Here is a 25366-nt window from a genome sequence, read left to right on the forward strand (position 1 = left end):
AGAGAGGGAAAGCAGGAGGAAGACAGACAGAATGAATCAGAGATTATCACTAGACTCATCTAGACGAAAGCCTCATGAGGACATGACCTACTTCTGTCCACTCACTACTGTACCCCCAATGAACACATAACAGCACATAATGACAATACCCTTTGCCAAAGTAAACATGAAAAATGAGTGTTTTAAACTGATTTCTGTCTCCCTCCCCTAGAATTTATATGCTAAAGCCCTAACCCTCAGTACCTCAAAATGTAACTACATTTGGAAATAGAGTCTTTAGAAGGGTGATTAAGTTAAAATGAAGCTGTTAGGATGGGCCCTAACCCAATCTGACTGGTATTCTTTTTTGTTTTGTTTTTTGTTTTTGCTTTTTTTGAGATGGAGTCTTGCTCTGTCACCCAGGATGAAGTACAGTGGTGTGATCTCACCTCGCTGCAACCTCCGCCTCCAGGGTTCAAGTGATTCTCCTGCCTCGGCCTCCTAAGTAGCTGGGACTACAGGCATGCACCACTACACCTGGCTAATTTTTGTATTTTTAGTAGAGACGAGGTTTCACCGTGTTGGCCAGGAGGGTCTCAAACTCCTGACCTCAAGTGACCCACCTGTCTCAGCTTCCTAAAGTTGGATTACAGGCGTGAGCCACCACACCCAACCCTGACTGGTTATCTTATAAGAAGAAGAAATCTGGACACACAAGAGATACCAGGGACGTTCAGGCACAGATGGAAAGACCAAGTGAAGACAAAGGCCAAAGGTGTCCATCTGCATGTCGAGAAGCCTAAGGAGAATCCAACCCTGCCAACGCCTTCATCCTGGCCTTTCAGCCTCCAGAACCGTGGAGAAAATGAATTTCTGTTGTCTAAGCCACCAGTCTGTGGTATTTTGTTATCAAAACCAGAGCAGAATAATACAAGAGGAAAGGCAGAAACTGGAAGGAGAGAAACCGAAAGGAAGAAGAGGAAGGAGTTAAACAGCCAAAATGTTAAATGCTATCTCAAAGTCTCTAGAAATATAGACTTTCTCCTATATACTTTTCCATATTATAGCAAATTCTTTTTGTAAGTATGTATCTTTTAAGAGTCTTTTCTTCCTCACTCCCAGGAAGTTTGGAGTTTGGTCATATGAGGCTTCAAGATTTGAATCAAAAAAAAAAAAAATTCCCCATATACATACATATATATACATATAGAAGGTAGTAAGCCTTTGGGTAAACCTGAACGTGTGCTGACCAAATAACAATTATGTAAAATTTCAGGTGTAAAAAGAAAGCAAAAACACCAGAGAAAAGTATACCACCTACAAATGAAGACAAGTTATCAGAGTTGAAGTATTCTAAGGTCTTTGTTTTCGGGGTTTTGTTTTAAAGAAAGAATGTTGAAGAAATGGTGATTACAGGCTTTTTAGGTGACATGTTCAAATTAAATATTTAAAGGTAACCACTAAAATAATATATTATAAAACTTCCAAAAGAATGGACAGTAAAATGAGAACTAAAGAACACGCTACCAAGAAAAGAGAAAATTAAAACCTTAAAAGGTATGTGTGTTGAGGGGGAAGTCACAAAGTCCAAAGCAAACGAATACAAATGAATCCACAGATTCTCAGATTACATTTTTTTTTTTTTTTTGAGGCGGAGTTTCACTCTCGTTACCCAGGCTGGAGTGCAATGGCGCGATCTCGGCTCACCGCAACCTCCGCCTCCTGGGTTCAGGCAATTCTCCTGCCTCAGCCTCCTGAGTAGCTGGGATTACAGGCACACGCCACCATGCCCAGCTAATTTTTTGTATTTCTAGTAGAGACGGGGTTTCACCATGTTGACCAGGATGGTCTCGATCTCTTGACCTCGTGATCCACCCGCCTCGGCCTCCCAAAGTGCTGGGATTACAGGCTTGAGCCACCGCGTCCGGCTCAGATTACATTTTAAACCTTCTATATGTTGTTTAGAAGAAGGGCAACTATAGCAATATAGTGAGACCATAAAGGAAAAATGCATACCATGTTAACAGTAACTAAAAAAAAAAGCTATAATCATATTAATATCAAACAAAATAGCTACTAAAGCAGAAGTCACTATTAGAAATAAAAAGTCACTATATAATGAGAAAAAGATTCCACCAACAAGAATACAACTATTCTGAGTTTGGGCAGGATGTAGTGGTTCTTGCCTATGATCCCAGCACTTTGGTAGCCAAGGCGGGCAGATTGCTTGAGCCCAGGAGTTCGAGACCAGTCTGGGCAACATAGCAAAACTCCATCTCTACAGAAAAAATAAAAATAATTAGCCAAGTGTGGTGGTGTACACCTGTAGTCCCAGCTACTCTTGAGGCTGAGGTGGCAGGACTGCTTGAGTCCAGGAGGCTGAGGCTGCAGTGAGCAGTGACCATGCCACTGCACTCCAGCCTGGATGACAGAGCTATATCCTCATCTCAAAAAAAAAAAAAAAAAAAATCCTCAATTTGCCTGTTATTTATCAACATAGCCTCAAAATACACTGATTTAAGAGGTAATTTCATGAATTCACAATTATGGAGGGAGGGCTTGATATACTACCCTCAAAGGTTGAGTAGTAAAAAAATTAGTAAAACTATAGAAGATGAATGAAATAATCAACAAGCATGATCTAAGGAACACATTAAACCTAACCAACACCCAACAATTAGAATGTATCTTCTTTTCAAGCAGACACAGAACAGTTATACCAGGTCACAAAGTTAACTTCAACCAATACCAAAGAATCAATATCATCCAGGCACTCTAACAATTATATGATAAAATCTGAAATTATAAAATCTGAATTTACAAATTCTGACATATTTGAAAACATTAAAATGACCTTTAAAACAATTCATGAAATAAAAGAAAAAAAAATCAGCCAGGCACAGTAGCTCATACCTGTAATCCCAGCACTCTGGAAAGCCAAAGCAAGAAGATCACTTGAGCCCAGGAATTCAAGACCAGCTTGGGCAATACAGTGAGATTCCATCTCCACAAAACATTTTTTAAAAATTAGCCAGGGCCGGGCGTGGTGGCTCAAGCCTGTAATCCCAGCACTTTGAGAGGCTGAGGCGGGTGGATCACGAGGTCAAGAGATCTAGACCATCCTGGTCAACATGGTGAAACCCCGTCTCTACTAAAAATACAAAAAATTAGCTGGACATGGTGGCGCATGCCTGTAATCCCAGCTACTCGGGAGGCTGAGGCAGGAGAACTGCCTGAACCCAGGAGGCGGAGGTTGCGGTGAGCCGAGATCGCGTCATTGCACTCCAGCCTGGGTAACAAGAGCGAAACTCCGTCTCAAAAAATAAATTAATTAATTAAAAAAAATAAAATTAGCCAGGTGTAATGGCAAACACCTGTCAGTCCACCTACTAAGGAGGCTGAGGTGAGAGAATCACTTGAGCCCAGGAGTTCAAGGCTGCAGTGACCCATGCTTGTGCACACCAGCCTCAATGACACAAGGAGACCCTGTTGAAGAAGGAAGGAGGGGAGGGGAGGGGAAAGGAAAGGAAAGAAAGGAAGGGGAGAGGAGGGGAGGGGAATGTAGGGGAGGGAAACAGAGGGGAAGGAAGGGGAGGGGAGGAAAAGAAAGACAAAAATCACAAAGTATTTAGAATGAAATGTATATCAAATGAAAATTAAAGCCCCTCATTCAAACTTGTGAGACACCACTTAGTGGTTTTAAAGAGCTATTATTTATGGTCTTAGAAAAGAAAAAAGCCTAAAACTCAGTAAACTAAGCACTTCACCATAGAAAGAAAATGAAAGAGAACTCTTAACAAACCTAACTGATGGAATTATAAGAGTATAAATTAAGTATGGGGTAGAGGAATAGAAATTTCAAAAAAACCTAATGCTGATTCTTTCAAAGCACGAATAAAAGTTACAAATCCATGGTTAGACCAACAATAAAAGAAGAAACATAAAAGGGAGACATCTGAAATGTAGTAGACTTAAATAATGTTGGAAAACAGACATGAACTATCTTCTAGAAAAATGTCTCTTCCCAAAACTGAGTCTAGAAGAATTTAAAAACCGAATATAGCTATAACCGTTAGATAAACTGAATTCACAGTTTAAAGACTATCAGGTCCAAAAGGTTTAAGCAAGTTTTACCAATCGAAAAATAAATCACATTGCTAAGCACCAGCAAACAATTTTTTTAAATTTTAATACACCCTTTATAATAGAAAAAAAAACCTACATACAATATATAGGAATAAATCTCACAACACATGTGCCAGGCTGTTGGGACCGAAAGGTGTACACAGGTTTATAACGGTAAAAAAAAAAAAAGAAAAGAAAAAAGAAAAATCACATTTGAAGCAAATATAGCAAAATGTTAGATTCAACAAAGCTGGTGGATAGTTATACAGGTGTTCTATACACGATTCTTGTCTTCAGCCTTGAAATGGCCTACAATACATTTTTTTAAAAAGAAAAAATACTGCAAAGCTAAAATCATTTGGGCAAAACAAACTAAATTAACTACTATTGTAAGCACATCATTCAAATAGTGTTCATCTTACAATTTTCAAAGGCAACATGCAGAAAAGGAAGAAGAAAAGCAAATTGCCTAAGTAAGCCCTGACTAAACAGCAGCAGGAACACAGCAAAGGGCTCACATTTAAGGAAAACACACTATAAAAAACTAGTTTGTCTTCCAATTACCTTCCTCCATTTATATTACATATATTAGGCATGCATTTCAGCATTCCCCTTGGGACCCCAGAAAGAAATCCCGTGGTCAGCAATCTAGATCTAACACCTCCGACCCAATCTCTTGACACAGTTGATTTTAAACTATTACAGTATTTTGATTTCAAATCTTTAAATTACAGTTATCCTCCAATTTATAAAGATTCTTATCATAGATTCAAATGCAGAAAAGTAACATCGACTAACATTTACTAGCAGTACCTTTTTTTTGCAATACAGTCACAAAAGAGGCAACAGGAACATTAAGAATTTTTATTTTAATCAGGAATTTCTCATAGCTTTGGTTCAGTGATTATCACTTCAATACGGAAATAGTTTTAAAAATGTAAAGTATTTGGTAAATGCAGAATGAGGGTACTATTAAAATTACTTTAAAAAAAATCCTCTAATTTCTTGCAACACTACAGCACATCCCCATAACTCACCATTGCACTATGTGAAGACACCACATGCTCTCAATGAGAGTTTACAATTTCTTACCACCCACAAATGCCACTGAAGGACTCCTTAAAATTGAAACACCTCACTTTTTTTTATTGCATTTTAGGTTTTGGGGTACATGTGAAGAACATGCAAGAATTGTTGCATAGGTACACACATGGCAGTGTGGTTTTCTCCCTTCTGTCCCCTCACCTGTATCTGTCATTTCTCCCCATGCTCTCTCTTCCCACCTCCCCACCCACGTCCCTCCCCATTTCCCCCCAATGGACTCCAGTGTGTAGTGCTCCCCTCCCTGAGTCCATGTGTTCTCATTGTTCAACACCCGCCTATGAGTGAGAAGATGCGGTGTTTGATTTTTTGCTCTTGTGTCAGTTTGCTGAGAATGATGGTTTCCAGGTTCATCCACGTCCCTACAAAGGACGTAAACTCATCGTTTTTGATGGCTGCATAATATTCCATGGTGTATATGTGCCACATTTTCCCTATCCAGTCTATCATTGTTGGGCATTTGGGTTGGTTCCAGGTCTTTGCTATTGTAAACAGTGCTGCAACGAACATTCGTGTGCACGTGTCCTTGTAGTAGAATGATTTATAATCCTTTGGATATATACCCAGTAATGGGATTGCTGGGTCAAATGGGATTTCTATTTTTAGGTCCTTGAGGAATCGCCACACTGTCTTCCACAATGGTTGAACTAATTTACATTCCCACCAACAGTGTAAAAGTGTTCCTATTTCTCCACATCCTCTCCATCATCTGTTGTTTCCCGATTTTTTAATGATCGCCATTCTAACTGGTGTGAGATGGTATCTCAATGTGGTTTTGATTTGCATTTCTCTGATGACCAATGATGATGAGCATTTTTTCATATGTTTGTTGGCCTCCTGTATGTCCTCTTTTGTAAAGTATCCGTTCATATCCTTTGCCCATTTTTGAATGGGTTTGTTTTTTTCTTGTAGATCTGTTTTAGTTCTTTGTAGATTGTGGATTTCAGCCCCTTGTCAGATGGGTAGACTGCAAAAATTTTTTCCCATTCTATTGGTTGCCAATTCACTCTACTGACTGTTTCTTTTGCCGTGCAGAGCTGTGGAGTCTGATTAGGTCCCATTTGTCTATTTTGGTTTTTGTTGCCATTGCTTTTGGCGTTTTGGTCATGAAGTCCTTGCCTGAAACACCTCACTTTTAATAGTACCAGTTGTTGACAGTTTTTAAAAGTATGAAATGAGCTAGATTTCTTTTTTTTTTTTTTGCGACGGAGTTTCGCTCTTGTTGCCCAGGCTGGAGTGAAATGGCGCGATCTCGGCTCACCGCAACCTCCGCCTCTTGGGTTCAGGCAATTCTCCTGCCTCAGCCTACTGAGTAGCTGGGATTACAGGCACGCATCACCATGCCCAGCTAATTTTTTGTATTTTTAGTAGAGACGGGGTTTCACCATGTTGACCAGGATGGTCTCGATCTCTTGACCTCATGATCCACCCGCCTCGGCCTCCCAAAGTGCTGGGATTACAGGCTTGAGCCACCTCGCCTGGCCTGAGCTAGATTTCTTAATGCAATGTTAGTTTATTGACTGTTTGGGGTCATTCAAACTACAATTTCAAGTAATAACCACTAGGGAATAAGAATTTACCCTGTGCAGCCAGGCTGGTCGAAATCTCTTGATTGAGATGTTTGAGATAAGCCTGACCGGAAGGGGGTAGGGGTGGGCTGGGGGGGGAGAATTTAACCTGTGCTACACGCATGTTAATTGCGGCACTTTTCACAATAGCAAAGACTTGGAACCAGCCCAAATGCCCATCAATGATACACTGGATAAAGAAAATGTGGCACATATATACCATGAAATACTATGCAGCCATAAAAAAGGATGAGTTCATGTGCTTTGCAGGGACGTGAATGAAACTGGAAACTATCATTCTCAGCACACTGACACAGGAACAGAAAACCAAACACTGTATGTTCTCAGTCATAAGTGGGTATTGAACAATGGGAACGCACAGACACAGGAAGGGAAACATCACACACTGGGGCCTGGTGGGTGGGGGGCTAGGGGAGGAATAGCAGGGGGTGGAGGGATTGGGGAGGGATAGGCTTAGGATAAATACCTAATGCAGATGATGGGGTGATAGATGCAGCAAATGTCCACCACTATGACACATGTATACCTATGTAACAAACCTGTACGATCTGCCACTTGAACCCCAGAACTTAAAATATAATTAAAAAAAAAAAAAAAAAAGAATTTATCCTGTGCTAGAACATGCAACCGGTAACATCTGTTTACTTTTCTTGTTCTCTTAATCACGATAAATTAAATATTCTCCTGGAGTCAAGGGGTACAGAACCTGACCCCACCCACACTTTCTATCAAAGGTTGTCAGCAGCAAGGAAAGGTTCAGGCAGGCCTAACATCTACAAAAAAAATTTAAACCTCAATTCTAATTTTAAAGTATGCATTAGTATAACACAAATAACCAAACACTAAAATGCAATGGTATTAAAATTGTTATTGTTTTTAATGATATCTAAATGCCAGGTTTTAAAAGATGACCAAATTACATCAGCTATATTTCCTATCTTCAGGTTTGTGGGCTCCATTCATGTTGTTCTTCCTTTCTTTGGACATAAACCAAATGGAGGAATTCAAACTCCAAATTCTTAGGCAAGAAAGAAAAGGCTAGCTAATGTCCAAAAATCTGTTATTAAGAAGCCTATCCCTGATTTACATGTGACTAATGTCTGAGCTAAATATTTGCATATCTATACAAAGTTATAATATCGTACAGTGTTATACCAGTAACATAACCATGATTACAATCACTTTCAATAACACACGCCAGTGGAAGAAATAGAGGTGCTAACATCACTGAAGTTTCAAACATGGATGTGCATGACATGATCTGTTTCTCTTCCTATGTCTTCCTTATCTGGTAGTTTATATACTGGTTCCTTTCCTCCTCTACTCATTCAATAAGAATTGAGCACCTACTACATGCCAAGACTTCTGTTAGCCACTAAAAATATAAATACCAATAGCCACAGTCCAAGGGAAAGGCACACGAGAATAAATTCATGGAATGCATGGACTCAGGCTTATGTGAGGCACGAAGCAGAGCAGGAACTTCAGCTGGCACTCTGACCACTCTCTGAATAAACATCAATTCTTAGACTGTGAAAGAGCCCAAACACCAATTTGGAGAAAACACGCAGCAAAAAAATACACCGAATTTAAGAGACATCACACAAATAAAGGTAATTTCCGTTGCTCCAACTCAGGGTTCACAAAACTGTAAGGCCCCTGGGACCAGGCAGGAAGCCTGCATGAGGACTGTGCTCTGCACCAGGTGCAGGCATGTGCCCTTCTCAAGGAGCCTCACCACTCACCACAGGCATTGTCACGAAAGAAAGCCGGGATGCCCAGATCCTTTTGTATTTTAAAACAGAAATTAAGAAACAAAAAAGAAAGCAAGCAATCTTAATACTTACGGGAAACTTTACAATGTTTAAGTGACAGCGATTAATTTTAAAGTATTTCCAACTGTGCCTACCAAACAAAACACACCTGTGAGCCCCATGTGTCCCACAGGCACCAGTTTGGGACCTCTGGTCTAAATCCTACAAAAGAAGATCCAACTTACCTCTCTACATCAAGGTAGTGAACGATAAGCAAAACTCAAAAAAAATAAAAAAGTCTATCAACGTCTATATCCAAAATTTCAATGTAACCACCATAGAGATGCAGTCACAAAAACTCACCCTGTGAGAAACTCTACAGGCCAAAAAATCTGGTTTATTCAACTAGTAAATTGCAAGGGAAGAGAGTGAAAGGGGGAGGGTGGAAGAGGAGAGGGAAGAAGAGCTGGAGAGGAGAGAAACCTAAAATTAAAAGAAATTTAAAAGACATTAAAAAATCCAATTGCTAGGTTTGTATCGTATTTGGATCATAATTCAAACCAAAAATGTAAGATAATGGAAATCTGAATACTGACTAGGTATTTATTGAAAAACAGGAATTCGTGTTAATTTTTAAGAAAATAACAGTGTAATCTTTTTTTGAAGATACTTGAGAGGTATTTATGAATGAAATGATATGAAATCAAGGATTTGTTCAAAATAACCTAAGCAGAAGAAGGTGATTCCAGATAAAGTAAGACTGGACACAAGTTGGCAACTGCTGACGCTGGGTAATGATTACATGAGAGTTTATTACATTATTTTGCCTACTTTTGTAATTGTTTTTCAATTTTTTATAATTAAAAAAATCCTTAAAAAGCTATTTTAAAGTTTTTCCTGTTCACTATCACTTAATGTACTCAAAAATAGGGAAATGATTCAAAGGATTAAGACAACCAAGAGAGGGAAAAGGAACAGAAGTATTATTAATACTTCAATAACTATAAAAAAAAACTAATTAACCTGCCCCTTAAGTTAAAAACAACTAACTTTCTAAGTAACCCTAGGACCCCTCTTATTTATGAATAAAAAGTGTCAAAAAAAAAAAAAAATCCTAAGCAAGTATAATCTCATTTAATGTCTCCGTAACAGGACATAAAATTAGAATGCTGTATTCCAGCTCCCTTAAAATGGAAGTTGGTTGTTCAAGTACCAAGAGAACAAACTGAATTGGTGTTTTTTAATGTCTTCAATCAAACACGCTTGATGTTCAGCACAGCTTATTATTGTTGGAGGTGAATTAGGGGAAGTTGGAATATACAGCAGGGAATTTTATAAACCCATTCAATGAGAGGTACTAATTTTTTTTTTCTAAGAAAAGGAAAATAAGTGTGCTAGGGTAGGACAGAGACAGAGCAAAATAGAGCTTCCGATAAAAATTAACAGGAAGCCAGTAAAAAGACTAAGCCTTTATTTCCAGATCATGGCCTCTTGCATTGTGGGAGCATCTTGAGACCTCAGAGAACATACAGTCAATCGATGTAGCTGTGTAACGAACCACACAGCTGTGTAGGTGGCTAAAAGATGAACAAAGCATGTACATAGGAAGGACAGAAAAAGTGATTGTTCTTTCGTGTTCAGAATATTGGGCTTAGCAAATATAGAACAGACAGATATACAAATACAGAGAAGACTTTTATCTTCCCTTTCTCCCTCCTATTGATAAGATAAAAAGTTAGAAAATGATAGTCATGGCACCTGTCCCTGAAAAAGACAAATCTAAAGAACATTTGATAACTCAATGGAATGGTTTCCCATTATGTTAAAAACAATTCCAAAACACTTATTGTGACCTCAAGGGCCCTTGTAGCTAGACTTAACAGAGAATTCACAACTACCTATTTTCCAGTGAATTTAAGAGGAAAAAACTATGATGACCAAAGCATTCATCAGGCAGAAGTTAGCCCCAGACCACAAACCTATGATATGGCCCAGTAAAATTTCCTAATACTCTCAATCACTATACTGTATTCACACTGGTCTTTCCTCTAAGTCCTTAAACTTGCTGGTCTCAGCTTAAACAAGAATTCACTGCATACTAGATTTCTTCCTTGTTGCATGCAGCACAATTACAATTAAGCCATTATTTATAAAAGTATTTGGTAAGTTTACTCCCTACTCTGAAGTCACAAGGGCAAGGACCAAGTCACATATATCTTGTTAAAGACTGGCACATAAAAGGCACAAAGTTCAAGAAGCATTTGAAAGAAACTAAAGAGGAAGAATCCCATGGTACTGTCTTACTCCGCTCTGTTTTATGTATCTGTGTCCCTGTGCAATTGGCTAAAACTTCTGAAAAGGCAGAGGATTTGGTGACTCATTTTTTCCTCCAACCTTCAAAGCACCTTATACCTTGGGAAGCAAGCACTCCACATTTGGATTGACTAAGTAGACTCGGAAAAAAAGGCAATATCCCATATGAAAAAATAGTTTCTCTTACCACTAATCAGTGACTTTTGAACACAAACAAACCTTTGTGCCAACAACTGCTCACCCAATAAACACAAAGTTCCTGAGCAAGTAAAAAACAACCGAACTCTACAGCCATTCCACCAAGTCCTATAAAATCAAGAATGGTCTATTATTTTTTTCCACTCTTACTGCAGTTTGGTAATTCATCATGTTTGATATGAAGAGTAAGCATTTATGGTTCTTTCTCAAGAGTTTCTATCCTAGTTCTCAAACCATCTTTACTAAAAATCTACAAAAACAATTTTGCTAGGGGAATATAAAAGAGCTAGATGATCCAAGGACATCAGTAAATATTTAAATATTTAAGCAATTACATTCTTTTTTTTTTTTTTTTTTTGAGACACAGTCTGGCTCTGTTGCCCAGGCTGGAGTGCAGTGGCAAGATCTCGGCTCACTGCAACCTCCATCTCCCAGGTTCAAGTGATTCTCCTGCCTCGACCTCCAGAGTAGCTGAGATTACAGGCATGCACCACCAGGCCCGCCTAATTTTTGTATTTTTAGTATTCTCACCATGTTGGCCAATCTGATTTCAAACTCCTGACCTCAGGTGATCCACCTGCCTCAGCCTCCCAAAAGTGCCGGGATTACAGGCATGAGCCACCATGCCCAGCCACGATTATATTCTTAAGAACAACATGCTAGTTTTTGTTTCAATAACCACAATTTAAAATCTCAACATCCAGCCAGGTACTGAGCACAGAATGAAAATTCAATGCTTACTACAGTTAACAGGATTCCCATGATAGGTTTAGCATGGTTTCTTAACAGTGTTTCTTATTTAAAATAATTTTCTGTCATACCATCTCATTTATACCTATCTGAATTTAAAATTTACCACGTCTTTATGTTCACTTTATAAACAGATTTAATCCATAAGTCATTTTGATAATCTATGAATGGAAAATACATTCTTCAGAACCAGCTCTTATCAATGAGTCATAAGAAAAAAGAAGTCTTAAGAAAAAAAATCAAATCTATCTCAGAAGATATCCACAAATGAGTTTATAAACAGAAAGGAAACAGTATATAATGGAAGGCACAATCCCAGCTTATTTACTACCTGTGGCTTTCCTAAAGGCTTCTGAGCAACCTGTCTTCCTGCCTCCCCACCTACCCTGTCTAAACACACACACACACCCACAAACACACACACACACACACACACCCACACACACACCCTTAGAGATTAGGAGCAGGGAACTACAAGCTGTGCTAGCAAAACAAACCTACCCAATGCAAGCACTGGCAAATCTGTAAAGCCAACTCTGGCAATCAGTTCCTCCACCTCTCCTTCAGTGCAGTAAGGTGCTTGCTTCAGGATGGCCCAAGAAAGATCAGTCTTCCAAAAATTCAGCAGTAGTTGAAATCAGTCATGAATTCCCAATAGATGGTATACACTATGATTAGTTGGTTGATGAGCTCAAGAAAAAGCATATTACAATAAATATTGAGACTCAGCTTTTCCTTACCTTCTAATTCACTAAGAAAACTGAGGCCAACTGAGACCCAAGACTTTCAGAACTCTTACAAGAATCTCTCTATCCATCCTTCCTAAAAGCCTTATGGAAAGAGATGATTGTCTTCCCACCTAGGGTTAACTCCTTCATGGGTGCTCCATGCCTGCTTATTTTTTCCAAGACTTTCCTTTGTTTAAATTTTTCCCCTCTGTTCATCTATCATCCCTAGCCTCTCTCCCTTCAGGAAAGAAACACTGTTCCAATTTCTGCCTCCAGGACCACTTCTCTTCTTCCACTGAGATATAATGTACATCAAATAAAGCACACAAACCATAAGGGTACCAATCAATAAACTTGTATATGTATCCACCCAGGAAACTAAAACCCAGATCAATACAAAAAACAGTATCAAGACCAGATGGCTCCTCATGTCCCTTCCCATCCATATTCCGCTGAAAGGTAACCACTACATCAGCAAAAACTAGCTTTGCCAGTTAACTGACCTTCATATAAACATAATCATAGAGGTTCATCTCTTTCATGTCTGAATTCATTCACTGAATATAACTCACTACTACTTTTTAAACACAGACATTCCTCAGAATTGCTTCCTAAGGCCTTTCTTCACTCTATCTAGCAACTTCATTCAATCCAAAGGCTTCAAAAGTACTACCTAAATACAGGTAATCCTGGAGCTCTTCAGACATACTCGGATGTTCTTCAGAAACCTCAAACTTAACACATCCAAATTCTAACTCATCACCTCTCTCCTTACCCTAAAGCCAATTCCTGCTCCCATATTCTGCCTGTTGGTTAACGGGATTACAGTAAACCCTAAACCAGAAACCTCCAAGTCATCCAGACATAAAAAACTTTGTTGGTCTAGTTCACACCACATCCCTAGCTACCAACATGGAGGACATACAGCAGTCTGCACTTATCTGCAATTTCACTTTCTGCAGTTTCAGTTACCCACAGCCAACCACAGTCCAAACATAGATGCGTACAATAGAGTAAGATTTGGGGAGACCATATTCACCTAACTTTTATTATACTGTTGCAACTGTTCCACTGTTGTAGTATTTACTGTTATTAATCCCTTACTGTGCCTAATTTATAAATTAAACTTTATCACAGGAAATGTATGTATAGGAAGAAACAGAGTAGAGTCACCCCTTGATATACATGTCGTACTGGTTCCAGGACCACCACCCATCCCAGAAGATACCAAAATCAAGGGATGCTCAAGTTCCTTATATAAATATTTGTAGATAACTTACACATATCCTCCCACATACTTTAAATTATCTCTAGATTACTTATAATGCCTAACACAATGTAAACACTATATAAATATTTAATAGTTGTTATAATGCATTGTGGGGTTTTTTTATATTCTTTTTTATTGTTGTATTGTTTTAGGGTTTTTTTTTTTTTTAAGACAAGGTTTCACCATATTGGTCAGGCTGGTCTCAAACCCCTGGCCTCAGGTGACCACCCGCCTCAACCTCCCAAAGTGCTGGGCTTACAGGCGTGAGCCACCACACCGGGCATTTTAGGTTTCTTTTGTTATTTTTGAGACAGGGTCTCACTTTGTCACCCAGGCTGCAGTGCAGTGGTGCCATCACAGCTCACTGCAGGCTCGGCCTCCCAGGCTCAAGCCATCCTCCCACTTCAGCCTCGAGCAGCTGGGACTACAGGCATGTGCCACCCCATCTGGCTAATTTAAAAAAAAAAAAAAATGGTAGAGACAGGGTCTCACTATGTTACTCAGGCTATTATTTTTTATTGTTTTATTTTTTTCCTGAATATTTTCAGTCTATAGTTAAATCCATGAATGCAGAACCCATGGACACAGAGGGCCAACTGTATATCTAATGTTCTACCTATAGGGATAAGTACTATCCCCAGTTTCAGGCATCCACTAGATGTCTTGGAACATCTCAAATAAGTGGGAAGTGCTGTACTCAAATTAGTTCAGGAATAAATAAAAAAATCCTGAACTGCTCTTCCTCCCTCCACATATAATCATTCATTAAGACCCAACAAGTTTACATTCCACACAATTATTGTATATTCACAGTTCTTCGTTTGCACTGCCCGGTGTAGACCGTCATCTAGCTCCTAGGTTCCCTGCCAAAAATGTCCTATCCCATCCACTCCAGCTCCTGGTCTACTCTTCCTAATCCTCAAAAGCATCTCCCATCTGCCCTATCACAACTGCAGCAGAGGTGATTACCTCTCTATCTAGTATAACAAACACATTGTAAACCTTACAAGCAGCACATTCCAAGCAGCACTGCAGGCTTTCCTTCCCTGGCACTAGGCTGAACTCCTTGAGGCAAAGGCAGCATATCATTCCTTCATCAGCCCCTAAAAGAGTGTTTTAACACACAAAGTCAAAAAATGTTTATCAAAGGCCCTACTAGGGCAGTCTCCGAGTCTCCAGTCACTCCCTTGCCAATCTGTCTTCCAGTTGGCTGTCCAGTTAATGCCAAAGACTACAAATCTAATCATGTCATTCTCCACTCGACTTAACAAGTCCTTAGCATGTGAGGCCTTTCATTACGGGGCCTCAACCTCCCTTTTAGTCTCATTTCCTATCACTTTTCATCTCATGGCCTAAAATTTCACCACTCCTAGCTACTCACCGTTCCCCACCTACATCGAGCCCTGTCTTTCATGCTTTAGTACCTGGCATACCCTTTTCATGCAACGTTAGTCTCTCATTTTCATGGAGAATCCTTCCCAAGATTCTTCTTCCAGGGAGAGCTGGTTTGTCAGCCTTGCTGGATTCCCCTGGCACTGTGTAAATGCCTCCATTAAGACATTTCAAGTTTTATTATTATTTACGTAAATGCCACCTCCCATTGGGAAAAACTCAACAGTCAAAAGACATACATCCTAAGAACTTCATAAATGTAATACACATACTCTTTTTAGACCTCCTGACTTCTGTTTGACAGCCATAGCTATTACTAGCATTTATTTTGTATACGGGAAAACTAAATGGCTCTTAGAAGAAAACCAAGTAAATAAATAATGTCAATAATGTCTATATCACTTCCTGAGACTTACCACACATATGGTAACCAGTGACAAACCTCTACTGAGATCTGCAAGCTGGGTGGTGAGCCAGGTCCATTTACCAGCTAAACAGATGGTTGCAGTCAGCTTAACATGTATTACCATTTCAAACTCATGCCTCAGCAAAACCAGTCCTTCAATGTTAAATTGTAAATACTAAGAGCAGAAGACACACTTTCATTCATTATGTTGCCAACTCCTAAGTAGTGCCTGGTCCTCAAGGATCATTGAATTAATCAGTGATATCCCCTGCACAATCTGTTGCTTCCTACTTTTATGAACTGATCCACAATTCTTCCATCACCCAACTATAAATTTGTCATCTTGGAGCTTCTGTTGACAAAAGAGCCAATTAGCTACTGAGCACCAGGATAATGTCCATATCAACCTCCATTACTCCCTCCTACTGCCCTATCTCAGGCCCTCAGTGGCTCACCTGAACCACATGGTGGTTTCCCTCCTTTAACTTCTACTCTCTCCCATTCCCACTGTGCAGATGAAACTCCTGGGGATCTTGTTAAAATGCCAATTGTGCAGTAAGTCTGAGGTGGGGCATGAGATTCTGCATTTCTAACAGGCTCCCAAGAGAAGCTGATGGTGATGGTGCACAGATCATATTTCAAGGAGCCAAGGTTCAACACAAAGCAGTCAACAAGCAGAGGCCAACTAACCATCAATCAGGAATGGACAAATGGAGGTTTCTATGCTAGAAAAGAAGATGTACTAGACGCCCTCTGGTCCCTTCTGGTGCAAAGATTCCAGGCCATCTCTGGGCTACCCATGAGGTTGTCACGCATTTTATACCAGTGAAGCCTGGCAAAGCAATACTCTAACAGGTATTACTTCAATTACGGCATTTGTCAGGTTCTGAGTAACTGTCTACAGACAACCCTGGTTTGTTCTATTCCAATAGTACATGTTTCTAAAAGATAAAGAAGATACTGTGTATGAGGTAAGATAAAGATAAAAGGGATAAGATAAAAGACAAAGAAGATACTGTGTATGGGGTAATAATTGTGCCTCTGATAGTACCCTAAAGGTAAATGAACTCTACTACTTTCTTTTACCCATTAGGATTATCTAGAGGTCGATGGCACCTGGGTTAATCTGTCAGTTTTTTAAAACCAAGAGGGTGTTTGTTGTTGTTGTTATTGTTGTTGTTGTTGTTTTGATGGGGGACTGGGGAGGGAAAGTATGCGTATCTATAAAAGTAGGAAGCAATGACAGCTTCCAATTATAGTGACTAAAAGCCAATTCAGGATATAAAATAAGCATTTCAACTACACTAACAAGATAATCGCTACTCTTACAAATGAAATTTTGTGTGGTATCTTCAGAGTGACATCCTTGGCTAGGCAGGGTAGCTCGTGCCTATAATCCCAGCACTTTGGGAGGCCAAGATAGATGGATCACTTGAACTAAGGAGTTTGAGACCAGCCTGGGCAACATGGCAAAACCTTGTCTCTACAAATAAATACAAAAATTAAAACTAGCCGGATGTGGTGGCATGCACCTGTAGTCCCAGGGAGGCTGAGGTGGGAGGATAGCTTGAGTCTAGGAGGCGGAGTCTGCAGTGAATGAAAATTGCACCACTGCACTCCCGCCTAACCAACAGTGCCAGACCCTGCCTCAAAAAAAAAAGAATGACATTCTCTTAAACAGTTCCAAAATATGTTTATAGAACTTTTTCTCAGTGCATATTCATTTTGGTTAAAACACCATGCCCCTCATATGACTTGGTTACAAAGCAAGGGATCATTGAGCTTTTGCTTTATAATCACAAGGGCCAATAACTATTCTCCTTCTGAATGCATTGCTGCTAACATTTCTGTTACTATCCCCTATAAAAATCAGCTTGTCAAGTGTTGATACTGCACTAATGAGTTAACTGAAGTCTCTGTAAAAATTTTCATAGAGGGCAAATTGGTGTTATTTAATAATAGACGATGGAAAATACCCACTGGCAGGTAATTAACCTGAATGTTGATTGGTTTGAATTAGAAGTATTTTATTTGAATTAGAAGCATGACTTCTTTTAGTCAGACAGGCTGAAATAACTCTTTTTTGTTACCATGGTGTTTCTCGTAATTCTAAAAAATAAAAAGCAAAAAGCAGTTCATTTTTCAATATTGTCATCCACATTCCTACAAGACAATATTTCACAGAGCCACTGCCATCTACTCAAGATGAAAATAATTTATAATAGGTCGTTAGTAAAGACTTAACGTGCCATGTGTGTAGTACAGGTTTTACAGCCACGGATAAAAGAGCTAGTAAGTTGTTTTATGATTATATGAACACTGAAAGATATTGTTTCTTCCTAGTATACACGAGAAGCTTTTTTAAAAAAATTCCATGAAGATCCAGAGAGGAGAAACAGAGGTTTTAAAAAATGCCCCCAGGTCATGACCAATTCATCATCTTCCAGTATTTACATTAATGTGGTGTACATATGACATTAAACTAAAAAAAAAAAAAAAAAGTACCTCTCTTCAGAAGATAAACAGCACTTCCCATCAACCTCATAAATCCATAGAAAAATTAAACCTCAGAGGCCTTAAAAATAAAAGGAATAAGAGAATGTCTCTCAGTGTACTCTAGGCTACTGTCAGGCTGTAGCGCAACCTCCAGCACATGCACATTTGCATTTTTTGTTTCAAAAAATCAAAACAAATATTTTATTAACCCAGAACTTAGGTCCTCACAAACTGTAACACCAAATAGAACACAAAACGATTCAAATGATAAAAAAGCCCAGGTGTTAACCATTAATCCTAAACTCAGCCAGACTATACGTTGAACCAGTAATTTATAGTTGCTCCTAAAACAATTCAGGACCCCAGAAATGAAGCAACAGTCTACTCCTGGTCCTTCCAGGGAAGCACACAGTGAAGTTTGGAGCCCCTCTCTCCCCTCTCCTTCTATTATAGTAACCTGCAAATGCTACATCTCCATTAGAACACTTTTCACCTTTTTATTGTTAATGTTGGCTCGTTTCCACAAACATGCCCTCAAATTGGTAAATAATTCAAAGATCCTAGACAATTCACATTAGTCATCTTTTAACTCAAAAGCACCCCTGACATAGTAATTAATCACAGTAAAAAAATTGTTAAATCACAGTAATTACTGAATAAATGAATGAATGTGTACAAACATACCTCAGAGATACTGCAGGCTCAGTTCCAAACCACTTATACAGAGCAAATATCACAATAAAGTCACATGAATTTTTTGGTTTCCTAGTGCATATAAAAAGTTGTGTTTACACTGTATACTCAATTATTAAGTTTGTTAGAGCATTATGTCTAAAAACACAATGTACATACCTTAATTTTAAAATACTTTACTGCTAAAAAAGTACTAACAATGATCTGAACCTTTGGCAAGTCATAATCTTTTTGCTGGTCGAGGGTCTAGCCTCAATGTTGACGGCTGCCAACTGATCCAAGTGGTTGCTGCTGCAGATTGGGGTGGCTGTGGCAATTTCTTAAAATAAGACAATAAAGTTTGCCACTCAATTATCTATTCCTTTCACAAAAGAGTTCTCTTTGTTTGATAGCACTTTACCTATGGTAGAATGTTTTTCAAAATTGGAGTCAATTCTCTCAAACCCTGCTGCTGCTTTATCAACTAACTAAATTTATGTAATATTCTAAATCCTTTGTTGTCATTTCAACGACGTTCACAGCATCTTCACCAGGAGTAGATTCCTTCTCAAGAAACCACTTTCTGGGCCAAGCGCAACGGCTCACGTCTATAATCCCAGCACTTTGGGAGGCCAAGGCAGGTGGATCACTGAGTTCAGGAGTTCAAGACCGGCGTGGTCAACATGGTGAAACCCAGTCTCTTTAAAAAAAAAAAAAAAAAAAAAAAAAAGAAACCACTTTCTTTGCTCCCCCATAAGAGAAAACTCCTCATCCATTCAAGTTTCATCATGAGACTGCAGAAATTCAGTCTCATCTTCAGGCTCTACTTCTAATTGTAGTTCTTTTGCTATTTCCAACACATCTGCAGTTACTTCCTCCATAGAAGTCTTGAACACCTCAAAATAATCTATGAATCAACTTCTTCTAAACCCATGTTAATGGAGGTCCTCCTCCCATAAATCATCAATGTGCTTAATGGTAACCAGAATGGTGAATCCTTTCTAAAAGGTTTTCAATTTATTTCGTCTAGATCTATCAAGGGAATTACCATCTATGACAGCTACAGCCTTACAAAATGTATTTCTTAAATAATAAGACGAGGAAGTCAAAATTACTCCTTGATCCATGGAATAGAGAATGGATGTTGTATTACCAGGCATGAAAACAACATTAATCTCTATGTACATCTCCATCATAACTCTTGGATAATCAGGTACATTCTCAGTAGGCAGTAATATTTTCAAAGGAATCTTTTCTTCTTCTGCGCAGTAGGTCTCAACAGTGGGCTTAAAATACTAAGTAAATCGTGCTATAAACAGGTGTGCTGTAATCCAGGCTTTGTTGTTCCACTTACAGAGCACAGGCAGAGTAGATTTTGCATAATTCTCAAGGAACCTAGGATTTTCAAAATGATACAATAAGCAGCCACTTCAACTTAAAAGTCACTAGCTGCATTTATTCCTAACAAGAGAGTCAGCCTATCCTTCGAATAAAGCCAGGTACTGACTTGTCCTCTCTACCTATTAAACTCCTAGATGGCATCTTCTGCCATTAGAAGGTTGCTTCATCTACACTGAAAATCTGTCACTTAGTGTAGCCACCTTCATCAATTATCTTAGCTAGATCTGCCAGATAACTTGCTGCAGATTCTACATCAGGTTCTGCATCATAACTTGTGCAGCTTCATCTTGCACCTTTATATTATGGACACAGCTTGTTTCCTTCAATCTCATGAACTAACGTCTGCTAGCTTCAAACTTCTCTTTTGCAACTTGCTCACCTTTCTCACCCTTCATAAAATTAAATAGAGTTAGGACCTAGCTCTGGATTAGGCTTTGAATTAAGTGAATGTTGTACCTGGTTTGATCTTCTATGTAGACCACTAAAACATTCTCCATATCAGCAATAAGGCTGTTCTGCCTTCTTAAGCATGATTTGCATTTGCAACTTGGTTAACTGGCACAGGAGGACTAGCTTTTGGCCTTTCTGAGATTTTGACATGCCTTCCTTACAAAGCTTAATCATATTCAGCTTTTGATATAATGTGAGAGACTTGGAACTCTTCCTTTCACTTGAACACTTAGGCCTTTATAGGATTACCAACTGGCCCAATTTTAATACTGCTGTGTCTCAGAGAACAGGGAGGCCCCAGGAGAGGGAAAGAGATGGGGGAATAGCCAGCAGGTCAAGCAGTCAAAACACACACAACGTTATCAAGCTTGCCATCTTACATGGGCATAGTTTGTGGTGCCCCAAAACAATTACAATAGTAACATCAAAGATCATTGATCACAGATAACTGTAACAGATATAACAATGAAAAGGGTGCTCACTTCGGCAGCATACATTCTAACAGCGGAATGATACAGAGAAAAACAGCATGGCCCCTGCACAAGGATGATATGCAAATTCATGAAACATTCCACATATTTTAAAAATTATAAACAATAAAAAGGTTTGAAATATTGCAAGCCTAACCAAAATGAGACATAGAGACACAAAGTGAGCATATGCTGTTGGAAAAAAATGTTGCCAACAGACTTGCTCAACACAGGATTGCCACAAACCTTCTATTTGTAAGAAATGCAGTATCTGCAAAGCACAACAAAAGGAAGCAGAGTAAAACAAGGTATGCCTGTACAGTCTTCCATGTAACAGCATCAGTGCCCAAAACCAGTAGATCCCATCTTCCTTAATGAGCCCTAATTAACTCTAATTAACATTTGTGGCAACTTACCACTGCTAAAAATAATAAAACCACATTACATTTGTATAACATCTCACAGTTTACAAGGCACTTCCACACATATCATCAAATCTGAATCTCACAAAGTTCTTCAACTCACAAAGTTCTTCAAAACAGACTTTTTTTTTTTTTTTTTTTTTTAAGATGAAGTTTTACACGTTGCCCAGGCTGTAGTACAGTGCTGTGATCTCAGGTCACTGCAACCTCTGCCTCCCAGATTCAAGGGATTCTCTTGCCTCAGCCTCCCAAGTAGCTGGGATTACAGGCCCCCACTACGAGACCGGGTTAGTTTTTTGTATTTCTAGTAGTGACAGGGTTTCACCATGTTGGCCAGGCTGGTTTCAAACTTCTGACCTCAGGTGATCCACCTGCCTCAGCCTCCCAAACTGCTGGGATTATGGCATGAGTCATCGCAGTGGGCCAAAAACAGATTTTTTAAAAATCTTTCTCTCTCTCTCTCTCTCTCTCTCTCTCTCTCTCTCTAACAAATGAGGCTAAAGGAGATTAAGCAGTTTACTGTAGGTCTCACATCATGTAAAGAAGAGAAGCCCCACAGATCAGCGAAGGGATCCAGTGCTCTTTCCACCCTAAGAAAAAGCGGCAACACGTATCCCAAAATGAGGAGTGATGGTTTGTAACAACTAGTACTATTGTCTCAGGCACTTTCATTCATTATCTTACTTCAACAACCTTGCACAGCAGATAAGAAAGAATGCAGAAAAGCTCTGTGTCAGTGGCACAGCCAGACTTCAAGTCCAGGTCGTAACTAGTTTAAAGTCTTCACAAATGCTGGTGTGCCCAAACTGGCCACAGAAGCTCATTAGGGATAAGTTTTCCATATTCAGCAACTCAAAGGGGACACTTACCAGTTAACTCTGACATCTGATGCCTGAACTTGAATTCTGCCTCTCTGTTGCTCGGTGTACAAATCTAGACAAGTTACCAGACTTCTCTGTAACTCCGTTTCTCTATCTGTAATGCTGGGGTGATAACATAGCCTACCTCACAGGGTTGTTATGCAGGTTAAATTAATATTATAAAGCACTTAATATTTATAAAGCACTAAACAGTAATTAGTATATAGGATGATAGAAATGTTTGCTAAATACCAAAAAACTATACAATTTCTTGAACATTAAGCAGCAGGATACAATTATGCTGAAGCAGTTCAATTCTTTTACACTTGCTTATTCAAATTTTTTAAAAATAACACCTTGTTTGTCATTGTGGAAGAAAGCACTGTTACTTACAAACACCTAAATAAATTCGTTGACCGCAGTTTCATTTCACTTAGGTGTTTTTTGTTTGACAGAGTCTCGCTCTGTCATCCAGGCTGGAGTTCAGTGGCGTGATCTTGGCTCACTGCAACCTCCACCCCCCTGGTTTAAGCAATTCTCCTGCCTCAGCCTCCCAAGCAGCCACACACCACCATGCCCAGCTAATTTTTTGTGTTTTCAGTAGAGACAAGGTTTCACCGTGTTGTCCAGGCTGGTCTCGAACTTCTGACCTCAAGTGATCTGCCCACTTCAGCCTCTCAAAGTGCTGGGATTGCAAGCCTGAGCCACCATGCCCGGCTTCATTTAGTATTTCATAGCAATGGGTCCAGAGATTTTCTCCTTAAGTGTTCATGTATTAAAGCCTATAGCCAACTCCAGCAAAGGTGATTTGGAACTTCTGCAACACAACTAAAAGTCTATAGAAGAGAAACCTAGTTGTCCAACAAACAATCTTATAAAGCCACAAAACCTACCAGCAGTAATATATGTGTCTTGTAGTCATTTACATAATAAATAAGAATTGGTCAATAGAACATGAAAGCCTGTTTGCCAAAGACTGTAGATGTTCTAATTTGACTTTTCTGTATTTGACATGTGTTCCGTTTCCCTCCCCCATTCCCAATTTAAAAAAAAAAAAAAAAACACTTCACTTTTTCTAGGAATTAACTTACTGAACAGCACTAACGCACCATGAGTACAATTAGAACACTGGTCACAGGATCACAAAGTTCTGCTCTCTCAAGTCAGAGCTATTTCAGATTATATTCCTGTAATCAAGAACTGTGATCAGTTCAAGACATCGCATGGAAACCCCTTCTCAGGTTAGCCAAAATGAACCTCCAGGCACCACTGGCAGAGTCTACTAATTTCAACAGGCAAGTCAACCTTCCTTTTTTAAAATTAAAAAGATAAACCATAGGTGCTTCACAATGACCTTCAAGGGGTAGCACCAGAATTTCTCCAGAAGGTAAAAAAATTCAGTGAGTCTGTTCAGTATAAATAGGCAGCTGAGACTGCTGCCTAATGTAAAATAAATTGGTCAAAGAGTTCAAATTCGGCCGAGCACAGAGGCTCACACCTGTAATCCCAGCACTTTGGGAGGCCGAGATGGGTGGATCACAAGACCAGCCTGGCCAGGATGGTGAAACCCCATCTCTTAAAAAAAAAAAAAAAAAAAAAAAAAAAAAGAGTTCAAATTCAGAAAACAGAAATGAATGCTTTATGTCACTGCTTTAAAATTTTTTTTTTTTTTTAGACAGCATCTCACTCTGTCAGCCAGACTGGAGTGCAGTAGCACCATCTCGGCTCACTGCAATCTCTGCCTCCTGAGTTCAAGTGATTCTCCTGCCTCAGCCTCCCGAGCAGCTGGGATTACAGGCATGCACAACCACACCCAGCTAATTTTTGTATTTTTAGTATAGACAAGGTTTCATCATGTTGGCCAGGCTGGTCTTGGACTCCTGACCTCAGGTGATCTGCCAGCCTCGGCCTCCCAAAATGCTAGGATTACAGGCGTGAACTACCTTGCCCAGCCTAAAATTATCTCTAATGATGTAAAGGGTGAAAAAAACACAAACGGGCAGTATTTTATATTCCAGCCCCCTCTCCCCTTCCCATCCAAGCCACTTAGAGATGATCACAAATCCACAGGAAAGGAGTATCCTGGTAAGTCCATATCCAGAGCATATAAGCTGCCATCCTAAAAGTGACAATGGCATGGGAAAGTGGAACATCAAAAAGAAATGCAGTGGTAAGGCTAAAGAGCCTTTCCTTTCTCCCTATTGTCCCCCGACAAATCCTAATACCTACCTTAAACCTACATTACTCCATATTGTAGTTTTAATCCCTGGCCCGCCAGTTAAAACAAACAAGCAAAAAGGAATAAACTCCGGGAAAAGTGACTTTTTTTTTTTTCGAGACAGGGTCTCACTCTGTTACCAAGGCTGGAGTGAAGTAGCATGATCATGCCTCACTGCAGCCTTGAACTCCTGAACTCAAGAAATCTTCCCACCTCAGCTTCCCAAGTAGCTAGGACTACAAGCATGCTACTATGCCTAGCTAATTTCTTTTTTAAATAGACTGGGTCTCACTATGTTGCCCAGGCTGGTCTTGAACTCCTGGGCACAAATGATCCTAGTGCCTTGGCCTCCCAAACTGTGGGAATTACAGGTATGTGCCACATACCCGCCAAAAGGGGCATTTTAAATCAAAGAAAGAATACACTTATTCAATTAAAAATGTGGAAACAGAAACAATTTGTTGTTTTTCCTTTTTTTTTTTTTTTTTTTTTTTTTAAGACAGAGTCTTACTCTGTCACCCAGGCTGGAGTAAAATGGCTTGATCTCAGCTCACTGCAACTTCTGCCTCCCAGGTTCAAGCGATTCTCCTGCCTCAGCCTTCCAAGTCACCAGGAATACAGCCACCCATCACCATGCCCAGCTAATATCTGTATTTTTAGTAAGAGATGGGGTTTAACCATGTTGGTCAAGTTGGTATCAAAATCCTGACCTAAGGTGATCCACCCACCTCGGCCTCCCAAAGTTCTGGGTTTACAGGTGTGAGTCACTGAG

General features: G+C 39.4%; 1 protein-coding gene and 1 non-coding gene across 2 annotated transcripts in view; one reads left to right on the forward strand and one right to left on the reverse strand.

Moving 5' to 3' along the window:
• Window positions 1–25366, reverse strand: part of PHLPP1 (PH domain and leucine rich repeat protein phosphatase 1) — a 255340-nt gene that overhangs the window by 218879 nt on the left and 11095 nt on the right. The window lies entirely within an intron of this gene.
• LOC120361695 (U6 spliceosomal RNA) lies at window positions 21099–21205 on the forward strand. The gene has a single exon (XR_005577835.1). It is a non-coding gene; the product is annotated as a U6 spliceosomal RNA (small nuclear RNA).

This window comes from Saimiri boliviensis, chromosome 13 (assembly GCF_048565385.1).
Source record: "Saimiri boliviensis isolate mSaiBol1 chromosome 13, mSaiBol1.pri, whole genome shotgun sequence".
Classification (NCBI taxonomy): Eukaryota; Metazoa; Chordata; class Mammalia; order Primates; family Cebidae; genus Saimiri; species Saimiri boliviensis.